The 14115-nt window shown below is 39.6% G+C and overlaps 1 long non-coding RNA gene across 3 annotated transcripts in view; it reads left to right on the top strand.

Annotated features, from left to right (window-relative positions):
- The first annotated feature begins 1796 nt into the window (after nt 1–1796).
- LOC131227088 (uncharacterized) overlaps nt 1797–14115 on the top strand; it is a 29680-nt gene continuing 17361 nt past the window's right edge. Inside the window, exons 1-3 of one of the 3 annotated variants that reach the window (XR_009162065.1) lie at nt 1797–2173; nt 3226–3324; nt 10642–10760. This is a non-coding gene — a long non-coding RNA (uncharacterized LOC131227088). Of the gene's footprint in view, nt 2236–3225; nt 3325–10641; nt 10761–14115 lie in introns of all 3 variants that reach the window. The other 2 variants (XR_009162064.1, XR_009162066.1) reach the window with 2 other exon arrangements.

Genomic DNA, 14115 nt, shown 5'->3' with positions numbered 1-14115 from the left:
CACTGATAAGGTGTGTCATAGTCTATGAAACAAATGGACGGCTGAATAATCTTGGCCCAGTTTTTCTAAGCCTCCCATCTGTTTAAAACATTGCAGTCCACATTATGAGTGGAGCAGCCTAATACGAGACTGCCGACCATGCGACGACTTTGGCCCCGCTGCATGCCCTGCTGGCGTCAAAGGTAAATTGAGTTCAGCATCCAAATCGTTCCTTATCAGGTTGAAAATACACGATCATTCTTATGTCCACTCCCAAAGCATCAAGCAGAGAACTAGAACAAAAGAAAACAAAATCAACATTGCAGAATTTATAGGCATTTGATCAAAAACACCAGGAATGAAAAATAAAATTCAACAAAATACAAGCTGACTGAAGAGAGTAATATCCTAAATGACTGTATCTCATATTACAGCTCAAAAGTTCTTCCTCGTCAATGACTCAATGTCATCAGGTACACTGTAGCTTCTTCCCATCGATTCTTGGATTTTGTTGCTCACATCCATCAGAACCATCATCTCATCTTGCATGTTCTACATCATCTACTTCATCGAAATGGTTCTTTATAGAATATTGTAATTAAGACACCATATGCCCACTTTCTAGAGGTTAGACCAAAAAGAAAATGGACTAGATTGGTTTAAGAAGTTAGAATATTTAGTTGAAATTAAATAGACTATAAAATAGAAAATAAAACTGAAAAATAAAGAAAACGAGATAAAAAACTTATAGAGTTGAGTCAAGGTGTGACGTGAGTCACTCAGCTTGAAATTGAATTTACTCCTCTTGTACAACATCCTAAGTGCAATATGTTTCTAGAGCAATTGACCTCTAAGATACAACAACTATGACCTGGTCTAGCAATGCACTCACTGTACGCAGGCTTGATCAACTTGCAGTTTAACTCAAAAGTACTGAGTTAACTCAGCAATGAACTTAGCAACCAAAACTTTTAAACAATATGAATAGAGGGAGTTTTTGAAAGAGAGAAGAAATGAATTTGATAATCTTAAAATAAAATGAGGGAATCCATATATAAACTTTGAAATGATGCATTAAGCACAAATTTTAAAAGTTTTTGGTCCATTGGGTTTAAACCCAACAGGTGCAACCAATCAACCAACCAGGTGTCTTTCTAATTTTAAAATTGAAAATGAGCAATTGTGATACTCTCATACAAGATAAGGTCCCATGAGTACACTAGCACTTGCAGCTATGGCCTGCCCAGTGTAGTGTGTATGCAAATTGTGCTTGGCACATGTAGTCAATGACATATAATAGAGCTACTAGCATAGTTTCCTACATGGCCAAATTTACACGTCTCTTGAAAGAGACTCAAGCCCCTAAGCAAGGAGCCCATCTTATAAATAAGATTAGGTAAATTGGATGTTGGACTAAACCCACTATACAAAAGCAACACAAATTTTCAATTTTGGAGGGAAACCAAAAAAAACAAAATACAATACAAAATCTTAATCATGAAAAAGAACCTAAGTTGCATTTGGCTCAACCAGGAGAAAAATAATTAATGAATTTGGGATTTCCACTTGTAGTAGAATTTTTAAAAATCATGGAAAAAATACTCATGTGGTACCAAAGAGCTCTTCTTACCAATACAACAAAAACGGGCCCAAGTTCAATAGATATATATATATATATATATTTGTGTGTGTGTGTGAAATACTTCTAAGAATAGAAATTCCGAAATCATAAATTATTTTGTTAATCCCATAAATTATTTTGTTAATCCTTTTGCCCTATTTTGGTGTAGGGCCTGCCCTAGCCTTGTTGAGCCAGGGTCCACGCGAGGCCTTTTTGGACCGATTAGGGATATGGCCGGGGCAGGGCATAGTGAACTAGGGTCAGGCTAGGGTGCGACCCAAGCGCAACTGGCCCTAGCTTGGCCCATTGCCACCGTTGCTGGCCAAGCCTATGTCCATATCAAAACCCAGACCGGGCCCGTTTAACTATCGGGTTCCAATCCAGCGAACTCGCGCTCCGCTCGTCCAAATTCGAGATTTGGCCAGAAATGGGCCAGCCCACTTTTACCCCTTGAAAACCTTGAATTCACTCCTTCAGCAAAGAGCCATGGATTCTCCAAAGCACCAGTCTCAGGATGGAGATAGAAGGAGAAGAAGGCAGGGGCAAAAGTGTAATTTTCATCGAAGACTGCTGGTTCGATTTCCACTTCAATCTTTCCATTATTACAGACGGATTCAATGCTTGAACTTGCAATGGTAATTATTAAAGAATAAAAAAGAAAAGAAGTTTTTAGTTCTATTTCATTATCTCTTTCTCTTCCGTTTTGAGATTTTCAAACGAATTTCTTGATTTTCAAATGATAACATAATTACACCCCATGTTTCTGATAGACACGCCCTACCTACTACTTTTGGGAAGCGGAGCGGGTGGTGACCCCAGCTAGGTGGTGTTGGGCGCTGTGGGGCCCGCCGTGATGTTTGTGTTTTATCGACGCCATCCATCCGTTTGGCCAGCTCATTTTGGGAGATGGGCTTAAAAATGAAGCAGATGAAAAACTCGAAGGGACCACACTACAGGAAACAGGGGTGATTGAACGTCCACCATTAAAAACTTCTTGGGGGCCACAAAAGTTTTGGATCAAGTTGATATGTGGGTCTTTCCTTCATCCAGGTCCATGTGATCTTATCAACATGTTAATGGTAAATAAACATTATATCCCCACTGTTTCCTGTGGTGTGGTCCATTTGAGATTCGGATCTGCTTCATTTTTGGGCTTATATCCTAAAATGAGCTGGCAACAAGGATGGATGGCGTGGATATAAAACACATACACCACGGTTGGCCCCACAGCACCCAACACCTCCCAGAACAACCTAGCTGGTGGTGTTGCGGTCACTGCCCAATCCGCTTCCCTACTGTTGGTGGGTAGTACCAAGGGTCTACCATTCTAATACTAAGAAGTACAAGAATGAGCGTAGAAAATATATTTGAGATTTTCAATGCAGAATTCTAGATTTTTTTAATGTTAAATACACCTCATGTTTTTGATAGACACACTCTGTTTTCCTACTTTCGGTAATAGAGTAGTAGGGTGTAGAAGAGTGGGTCAATTTATAAAACATATAGGCTGTAGATATCAGCTCCATTTTTTTATTGATCATTTTTTTTAAAAAAATTCATTTATTTATTTGTTTATTATTATTATTATTATTATTTATTTATTTATTTTAAAAATTGGGGGGCAGCGTCAGAATTGGAGGCCTATAAGAGGGCAGATCAGTGGCGCCAGCCGGTTATGGAATACATCGATGCCGCTGAAGGATACCTTGGGTATCAACAGCCAAGTTCGGTATACCGGTTCACAGATGCTGGGAATGGTGACAGAAGAGTCAATAATCCTTGCTCTTTTCTTTGTATCTGTTTCATTTCAATGAGATATGTCTTTGGATGGCAGAATGGATGTCTCGTTCAAAACATAGTTCAAAAACCCAAAAACTTTACTTGACTCGATTTCTAATAATTATTTTTAAAAAAAATAAAATTAACATTGGTAGTAAATATGTAAAATACTTACATTTAGTATATAACTAATATGAAATAGAGAAACAAACAGCTAGACACTGAATAGGATGGGGGTTGAGGGTGCTCCTTTTTGTGCTAGAGGTCAAGTGGCTGATTCACACAGCCCTTCCATGTATATTTTTTAATAAAACCTTTAACAAGGCAAGTGACTCAGTTTGAGTCACCGCCAGTCGCATTGAGTCATCTGAGTCAGTGGATTGACTTGATGAGTCTCTTTGAGTTGGAAACAAACCACTTCTAGTACTGAGTTCTTGTTGACCCGGCTCAATATCTTGCAAATTCAGGTTGGCTCAGCTGAGTTTCGACTCAAGTTAGCTAGTGTTAGAACTATGCTTCAAAACATGGACACTATTTATCAATTGGGTTTGTTTTATGGGAAAAATGATGATACTTTAGTATGAATGTGATGGTTCTTATACATGTATAGCTCTAAATCAAACTGTCGAAATTCTAAAGCAAAAACTATACCGAACTGATGTCCTAAGTGGCTGCCTGGTGGACATTAATGCACGGTTAAAATGAAAAAAGTAGTTAATTTGGCATGTGGGCCTTGATCAACATCAAATACATGCATGGTATTTGTTGTTTGTTAGGTGGGGCTGGTACTCGTGTGCAATGTCTGCACTTGTTATGGACATTTGAGAAGGAAGGAGTAAAGTTAGAATGGCGATGAAGATGCCAGGCTTCATCTGATAGGAAGCAAACTACTACTGGAACGCTGGATTTTCATATGGATGCAAATTACGATCGAGTGTAAGGCCTTTCGTCCTTGATCGCTTTCCATCAGTTTTATTTAGTTTTTGAGTTCAATTTCCCTCTCCGTGCTTTACCCGATGCATGTGGTTTTTGGGTGATTGCATTTATCCACAGGGATTAGTCTTGCCTTAAAAAAGGGGGCAGGGACACCCTATCATCATAAAAAAATGTTTTCAGCTTTTCGTGTGAACTTCTGTATTTTTATTCCTTTTCTGCTCTTTTGAAGTTTGCATATAGAGCTTTGCTAAGTCCACATGCATGTAGGAGGCAGCTGTACACGCCACACTTGCTAGTATTAGAAATTGATATGAGATCCAATCCATCAAAGGTGTAACATTATGTGGATTATCTCGCCCAATAATCAGGTTGGTCCACTGTTAACGAAACAAATGTTGTCATTGTATCATCATCATTATCTAAGCCTTATCCCAACTACTTGGGGTTGGCTACATGAATCCTTTTCTGCGATTCCACTCTATCAAGGACCATAATTGCAGTTAGATCATAGGTCATCAAGTATTTTCTTATTACCTCCACCCACATCTTTTTGGGCCTTCCCTTGCCCTTTTAGAGCCCTTAACTTGTACCAACTCCCTCCTAACCATTGGAGTTCTTGGTCCCTAAGTCTACTTTCTCTCATCTTACTGCCTATTGGTGCTACTCCTTAATCCCCTTGTATGTTTCATTTCTAGTTCTATCCTTACCTTGCCACTCATCCATCTCAACATCTATACTTAAACCTCAACATCTTAACAAAACAAATGTACAACTAAAAAAACTTGGCTACAGATTTCTTTTTTCTTTTCTCGTAGATATTAGTTTTACCGTAAGATTCCTTTATATCTTGTATTTACGAAATCATTCTTCCTAACTTATAGCCAGAGGTGAAAAGACTTTTTTACCTTTTCATTTTCATCCATACTCTCATGTTGGAAACCAGTTGCAAATGGGCAAGTACATACTCGGCCCTAAAAAATTTGTAAAATGTCTCGAGCGCGGATTGGGTACTACCTCACCGAGGCAGAAGTGAATTGCGTCTTGCCCCCTCGCTGGATGCTAATCCGTCCAGGCATCCCTCTATAGGGCCCACTGTGATGTATGGAATTTATCAAGGCTCAAGTGGACCATACCATAGGAAGCAACGGTGACAATGAAGCCCACCATTGAAACCTTCTTAAGGCCCACTGTGTTGTTTATTTGTCATCCAACCTGTTCACAAGGTCATATAGACTTGGATGTAGGGAAATCATAAATATCAACTTGATCCATAACTTCTGTGGCTTCCATTGTGATGTTATCCACACCGTCTATTGTGACATTTATATGTCATCCTTACCATTCATAAAGTCATTCCTACTAGGATGATCTGAAAAGAAAAAAAATATTAACCTGATCCAAAACTTGCATGGCCCCACTGGTGTTTCAATAGTGGAAGTTCATTCCTCATTGTTTCCTGTCGTGAAGCCCACTTGAGTTTTGCATCTACCTCATTTTTTGGCCTCATGTCCTTACATGTTATGAAAAAACTGATGGATGGTGTGGATTTCTCATAGACATCACGGTGGCCTCCTATTGCAATGGCGGTGCCAGCAAAGGGGTCGGTCGCATGGGATGGGATCCACCATGCTTTGTTTTAGAAAATTCAAGCCGATCCCTTGTCGCATGACTTACTTTTAGGCGTAAGTATTAAAAACGAGTCTCATTTGTGGTTTATTGTTTTTGTGGAATCTAATGGGTGGAGTAGATTTCTTATAATTGTTATGGTGGACCTCGTAAAAAAATTAACATTGGAGATTTGTCCCTATTGTTTCCTTTGGTGTGGCCCATTCGAATAATAGGCCGGCTTGATTTTTTGGCCTCAGGTCTAGCGTGGGATTACACAACTAATGGTCGGAGTGGATTTCATATATCCATTAAGGTGGGCTTGAGTGTACCTACACATTTGGTATTGTCATGCCTCGCCTTCATAAATTGCCAATAAGAACCTTCTTTTTGCCCACTAGCCTGGCAAATGCCTCCACCTTGGATGGAGCTCCATAAAGCCATGCGTGAGCTGTATGATATACAACTCGCTTAGCATGCACCCCCAGCTAGTTTCTTGTAAAAGGACTTCATCGAGAATTTTCTGGATTTTTTTATGAGCCATACCAATGTATCTTCCTCCAAGGGTAATGGATGTCGACTTGACAAGAGTTACAAAAGCCTCAATAACTCCATCTCTTCATCATTAAGATTTCTTCTACAAGGAAGAGCCCAGATGAATGCCTCACCTTAAAATGAGAAACACCCTTCTATCAAAATATTAGGTTCTATGGCAATTCCTGCTAATCGGATCTATGCCATGAATGTGTCTGTGCCACGTCCTACATTAGACCCTTGTACTTTGAAAAAACTCGTGCTTGAGTTACTCAAGAGATTTGGCTCATGATACTTAAACAACTTTTGGCGCCGATGTTTATCAACCTTTTCATTGTACTTTGCATATTAGGCCCCTGAGCTGACATAGCACATGTACTTATGCAATTATGCTCTCCTTGAATTGACCCTTAGGGGTCGTTTGACACCATGGATTTCGGGGGGTTTGAGGGGATTTCAAATCCCCTGGTATGTTTGGCATCATAAAGTAACCGGAGGTTTGAAATCCAAGGTGAAAGCTTGGATTACATCTAAAATCCCTCCAAGAGTTGCATGTGTAACATGTGTGACACCAAGCTATTAATCTATTGGGCACATGGCCCGCTGATGATATCCCAAAACAATTAGATTATCATTTGCATTGCTACAATTACTTTAGTATGATGATCTGTGTCGTCCAAACATTGTCCATGTAAATCAATGGTTAAAAATCGCGAGTTAGTCACTCGGATGTGATCTCGTGCTTGTGGCCCATCCGAGACTTGGAATTTCATCATTTTCGGGCAAAGTATATATTTTAACGGGCTTATTACAACTATTGCATCAAACATTACATACTTAACACTAATTAGAGATATTATAGTTGATTTAATAAATAAATTCAAACCCCTGTAAATATAGTATGCATAATTACTTTTGGATTACAAGGGATTCTGAATCTAGAGTGCCAAACACAATAGGAGGATTTCAAATCCAGGGGGTTTCAAATTCATGGGGTTTCGAATCCAGGGGGTTCCAAATCCACGCTCCCAAACAGGCCCTTATGTATTACTTCCTCCACTTACGTCTCACATTCTTTCTGATAATGTGGGCAATTAGGTAGACTTGCCCCTGGAACAAGATCAATGTGGTTTTGTATATCTCGCATGTGACGTAACTCCTTAGGAAGTTCATCGGGCACAATTGCCTTGAACTCCTGCAATGCTAGTTTCAAATCCTCTAGGGTGTTCACGGGCTCCACATCTTTTTTCCTTTTCAACCAATGCATTTATCTCTCCATCTCCTCAGATTGTTTGACGAAATCATGTTTGGTTACGAGAGACCACCCCTCCATTTTAGAAGACTTGGGTTGGTTCTTCGTTTCCATAGGGGCAATGACAATTTTTTTAAACCATCTTTAACAAAAATAAAAATATTATCCCGGCCTCTATGCATAGTATCATGATCACACTGCCATGGTTGACCAAGTAACATGTGACAAGTTTCCATATCAAACACTTCACACACTACTTCGTTCTTATAATATTTACCAATGAAAAATGGAATATGACATCATTCAATTACCTTCATTTTGCTGACCTTCTTTATCCATCTAACTGTTTATGGAGGGGTCCTTTTCTATCTTTAGTTGCAACTTTTCCACCATAAACTTTGACACGATATCCTCACTACTTCTACTATCTATGATCACATCACAAACCTTATTGTGCAGGGTGCACCTTGTTCGAAAGATGTTGTGCCACTGCAGATTTATCTCATCATTCAACAAAGAAAACAGATTCCTCACGACCGGAGTGGTGGTCTGTAATTCACCACTATCACATGGTGGCCTGCAATTCATCATTGATCTCGCACCATGAACATGATGATCTGGATGATCGTGAACTCCATTGCCAATTTTATGTTACTCATCATTACAAACACGGGTCTGTCTTAAAGCTGTATTCAAACGGTTGATTGTTGCTTGCAGTCCTTACATTGTTTGCCGATTCTCCCGCTGAAAAGCTTCAAACGCCGTTACTATCATAGGGTTGTTCCCTGGAGCACCATTGATGCAGGACAATTAACCACTTGCGCTAAAAGGTCGAACTGTTAGAGCATAGCGAATTAATCCCTTTATCTCATAGCGCAGGCCTCAAATCCATGGGTTAGGTCCTTGGCTGAACCCTCCTCGTAGGCCCCAAATCCATGGGTTTCGCCCCCTTGTGGGCCCTAAATCCATGGGCTCTGCCTCACACGAGTCACCCGCCTCCACGGGCCCCAAATCCATGGGTTATGGGGGCCACCCACCCTGAGTGTGCCCCTGCATCCCACAGGCTACCCCACTCGTGCCCGGTGTGAAAATGCCCCCGCATTAATCATCCCCGGTGAGGAGTCTCAAACATGAGACCTCCTGCTCTAATACCACTTTGATGCAGGACAATTAACCACTTGCTCTAAAAGCTCGAACTGTTAGAGCACGGCGAATTAATCCCTTTATCTCATTGCCCAGGCCTCAAATCCATGGGTTAGGTCCTCGGTCAAACCCTCTTTGTAGGCCCCAAATCCATGGGCTCCGCCTCACATGAGTCACCCACCTCCACGGCCCCCAAATCCATGGGTTATGCGGGCTACCCACCCCGAGTGTGCCCCTGCATCCCATAGGCCACCCCACTCGAGCCTGGTGTGAAAATACCCCCGCATTGACCGTCCATGAGATTGTTGCTCGAACCATTGTTAGATGCCATCAAACTGAGGAAAAAGCCTTGCTCTGATACCAACCGATGCAGGGGAGAGCATGGAAATGGAAGATGAGGATGATCGCCGTCTTCCTCAAGTGATAAAAACCTTGAATCCATAAGGTATTTTCTTGAATCCATAAGAAAAAAGAGAGATAAAACTCAAGTTTTTTTAATTGAAAAGTGTCTGTTAATATTTAATTTTCTCAATTACACCACTAATACATTAAAAATAAATCAAAATTTGTAATGATCAAAAATAGAAAAATTCTAACCCTAATAATTACAAATAATTTATAAAAAAAGATGGAAGCAATTTAAATAAACTTTTGCTAGAAGAGTCCTAGCATAATTACAAATAATTTATAAAAAAAGATGGAAATCTAAAACTCTAAAAGGAAAAAAGAAAATACTACAAAAATTAGAATTACTAAAAAAAGTAATTTTTTTCCCCCTGAAATCTTGTTTTTGAGCTGGAAGTGTGCATTTTCTTTCGAAACAGATTGACGTGACCCACTTTGTGGGTCGGTTGAACCTAGATGACCCGTTATGATAAATATTGATAGGTTGTGCACCCGTAGCGAATAGCGATACCCGGATAAAAAGTTATGGCCAATTTATGGTTCACCTTCTTTTGGTCCAACCATGCCAGGAATGTATCTATGCCACGTCCTATATCAACTCCTCAGGTGGGCCAGTATACAAGGAAAAAAGTCCATTGAGCTAGACGATTGGTAACCCACATTGCATAGAGCTGTGCATTACTGCATTTCAAGATGCAAGCACATGCCAATATGGAACCATGTGAGAGATCCCAGCTTTCCATCTGGTGGGCTAGGCTATACTGTTTCTATTTCTGGCCTAGAACTCTGAATTCACTCCTCAGGTGTGTCATGGTGTAAAGAGATGTACGGCTAGAAAAATTGTTTTAGTTGTCCATTGTTTGTACATTCTGGCCACCTAGGAGTGAAAACCCTTTCCTTTAGTTAAAATACCTAATCAGTGTAGCCCACCTCATGGAAAGCTTAGATCCCATTAAGGGTTGCTGTACCGGCACATGATGGACTGTGCTCTACATGCATATGAGTTTTAGCAAATCCCAAAACAGGCCTCTCCTCATCTTTTCTTGGGAGCAATATTATTTGAATTATTTTCCAGTTAAATGGACATGAAGAATTTGACTGGCTTGGAATTGTTGGAATTTCCAGCATTTCTTGGGCATTCATCCAAAGGGTAGGGGTTTCCGCATCAGTTACCTTCATTGGAATTCATGGTTTCAACCCATCATGTCTTTTTGGACTGGTGTTCTAAAATTAATGGAAATCATAATTGATGGAATGTCACTGCCTTGCTTTGTGGAAAGATTGTTCTTTGATTATTTATTTGCTTTTCCATGAATTTATGTTTGTAGAGACTGCATTTCTGTTATGTACAATGCCATGACATGTTTACTTGATTGATGTTGTGTAGGAAGTTGTTAGCAAGACCCAATCATTTGACAGATGAAAGTTGAAGCTGAAAAATGCTTACTACAAAGTGAGAAGTTCAAAGATGAGAAGGCAGAATTTGAATTTGCCATCTATGCAAAGGTGTGATTTGTGTCCTGCATTATCCAAATATTATGCTTTGATTTCACTGATTCTTCTGTTTGAGCTCAGGAGTGTTTTTTTCTCTTCAATAATGATGATCCTAAACCGACTAAAACAACAACAATGAGACGACGACAAAACTAATAATGTTCAGAAAAAAGGAAAAGATTGTGTGCTCATAGTGTTGCACCATGAGCTGGTAGCCTGGCACACACATCCCCCATCATTTCTTAGGGCCCTTTCGAATGCACTTCCTCGAAAGGGTGTTTTGCGAAATAGGAGGTTTCAAGCCTGCTTTTTCGATCATTTAAAAGACAAAAAAAAAAAAAAAATCACATTTGGTTTTGCTGAATCGGCATTTTAGCGCCTATTTTGTCTATCTCCTGAAGGGTGTATTTGTATATGCAGAATCCGTGTGGAAATGGAAATTATGTTCTACTGAAAAGACATCTAGGCTGTTTGGATACATGGATTCCACAAAGTAATTAGTACACATTTGTGGTTATGATTTTCTGGCATAAGAAACTATGATGTTGTTGTCTAATAAATATTAAGTTTCCACTTGCTATACAAACCAGACCCCTAAGTATGGAATTCATTTTTCAACCGTTTACGTGGAAAAAATCTGTTTTTCCCCCATATTTTTCCCTTGGATTCATCATATATCCAAACACGCCCTAGGGAGATTAACACCTCAAACTTATCACTCTCAAAGTCAAACGCAGAAGGCCTCCAAGGCTTGTGGAACCTAGGCACTAGTAAAGTATGCACATGGTTCTTCAAAGTCAAGTAAAATGAGATATTAATCCTTGGTGTAGCTATTGCTACCTCTGTTTTATTATTTTTTGATGAATTCCTTACAGACTTGCTAGCCCCACTCCCACCCCTTCCACATGCACGTCTACTGGCATGTATACAGAAGATACAAGCTGTGTATCAGATGCGGCCCATCATGTAGATGGCCTCATCCAAAAATTGGGGCTGTCACTGTCAGTGAAAATGATGGGCAGTTTAAAAGGAACTTGGAGTGTCCCTTTTAGCTGTCCACTTTTTCTGTTCGTATATGGTGCAGCAGCTGCTTGTCATTCATAAGCGGCACTAGCAAACCTCGAACTACCTATACTGGAAAAGTAGTAACATGGTGGCAAACCATCTTATGATTTGTTCTGGGGGAGAAGATTGTGTGCACTGAGAGTTGCGGGACACATCTGTCCATACAAATAAGTACCCTGACACATTCGAATGGATTTTGAAAATCCCATTTCAGAATATCAAAGATACCATTTTGGTATACATATTGAATTCCTGCTCACCATCTCTGGGCAGTGAGAGCTGTGAAGTTGGGCATTGCCCCTTTATTATTTATCAGATTTATCTTTAATTTGTAATTAGTTGTCTTTATATCCCACTGTTGTTTTTATTCACATTGATCTTTTAGGCTGCCTTTGGATGCCCAATAAAATTGAAATGCAAACGTTCAGTTTAAATGCTTATTTATTATTATTATTATTTTTTATTTTTTATTTTTGGTTTTGAGCGATTTAAATTTGGAGACAGATCCTCAATATGTATGTGGAGAAAGGGAAATTTCATGTTATATTCTCCACTTCAATAGACCAGTAAATGGCAATTTGATTTAATAGTGCATCCAAATGCAACCTTGAAATTTTGAGTGGCTATCCTTGAAATTTGATTAAAAAAATAGATATGAAATTTTGAAGTTAATACACTGAACCTTTCCACAACTGTCCACAACTGACCATTGTTGACCAGTGGTCCTGACAGTGTTGACCGGGTCGCCTTGTCCAGCGGCTCGGGGTCGACCGGGTCCCCCTTTTCAGTGTCTTGGGGTCGACCGGGTCCCCCTTTCCCTTCTTTTCCAGCTACATGGGGTCGATCACTGAGGTAGAGTGGGTTGTAGACACTTTCATGGCAAAGATGGACCATAGAAGGCCCAATCAGAGGCAGAAGTGATCACGACCGTCAAATCCTTAAAATAGTTGTATCTCGCAAACCGGAATGAGTTTTTCAACATATCATCTATGATTTTGGGGGAGGAGAAGCTACTTTAGCCAACAACCCGGCTATGCCGGCTTGCCCACGCTGGATTTGCAAGATTCCATCAGATCGACAGTCAAAGGTCATTTTATTTTACTTTCTACTATAAGTAGTAAGTTTTAGTTCGATCATAACTTTTGATCCTTTGAGTTTTAGGACTTGTGCCCAACATAAAAAGGACGTAGAAAAATTAGGAGAATAACGTGGTTAGGCAAATTGGACACTTAACTACTTTTGGCCAAAAAAACATGAAGTCTAGTAGGAATCATGATTGTTTGTCTCTAAATAGTAAAGTTACATTTTTATGGAGTTTGAGTCTAAAACTCCGTCCTAGGTTTGATCTCATTACTTAAAGGATTGTAATTTCATTTTTTTTTTTTTAATCGTCAATCAATTTATTAGAAATTATTTCTATTTTTATCCCTCATAAATTTGAGGAAGCTCTGTGAGGAGTCTAGAGAGCTCTGTGGATTTTTGAGTAATTACCCCTAAGGAAGACGATGATCAACCTCATCATGTCCTTCCCTGCGTCAATTGGTATCAAAACGAGGACTCCCCTCAGACTGATGGAAACTAATGATGGAATGGACCAAAATTCTATTGACGGTGATCCAAAGATTCGTTATCTATTGGGATGAATGAAATCTTTTCATCGGGAGAGTTAGTTGACCATGCAAGGGTCGCAGGCAACACTCAACCGTATTGAGGATGCGCTAATTCCGCCTCGATCCCAAGACGATGCTCAGCCACCCGTGGTTGCTGTACGGCACAACCCTAATTTCCATAAGGCCTGTTTGGATTCGCGTATTAGGATGTATTATATTGTATTCGGGTACTGTTCATGTATACATTGGACGGTTTTCAGAATACATCCAAATCAATTAGATACTAATCAATGTTTGGATAGTAGGTATTGTTTGGCATAGTATACAATATGTTATACAGATTAATGTTTGGATAGGACGTATTATGTCTGCGTATTGTACAATCTTACAAATTTCAATACAACATGTACGGATGGTCAACAATTTCTCTACTATATCATAGAAACTCGTGCCCACCGTTATGTGTAGATAGCTAACAGTGAACATCATGCAATCGGATAAAAATGGCTAGGTGAAAATCAGTAATGACATACCTGTTCGTTGAGAATGGAGATTGTAGAGAGATGAAAAACTTGCACTGATAGATGGGAAACTTCTAATGTTTGCATCGGCACATGATTAGATTTAGGCGTTAGGCTTTGATTCAACTATAAACAGACATTATATTAATGAGATGGAAGTTTAATACAAAT

The sequence above is a fragment of the Magnolia sinica genome, chromosome 15, assembly GCF_029962835.1.
Source record: "Magnolia sinica isolate HGM2019 chromosome 15, MsV1, whole genome shotgun sequence".
NCBI lineage: Eukaryota > Viridiplantae > Streptophyta > Magnoliopsida > Magnoliales > Magnoliaceae > Magnolia > Magnolia sinica.
This window is presented reverse-complemented; position numbering and strand designations above follow the sequence as displayed.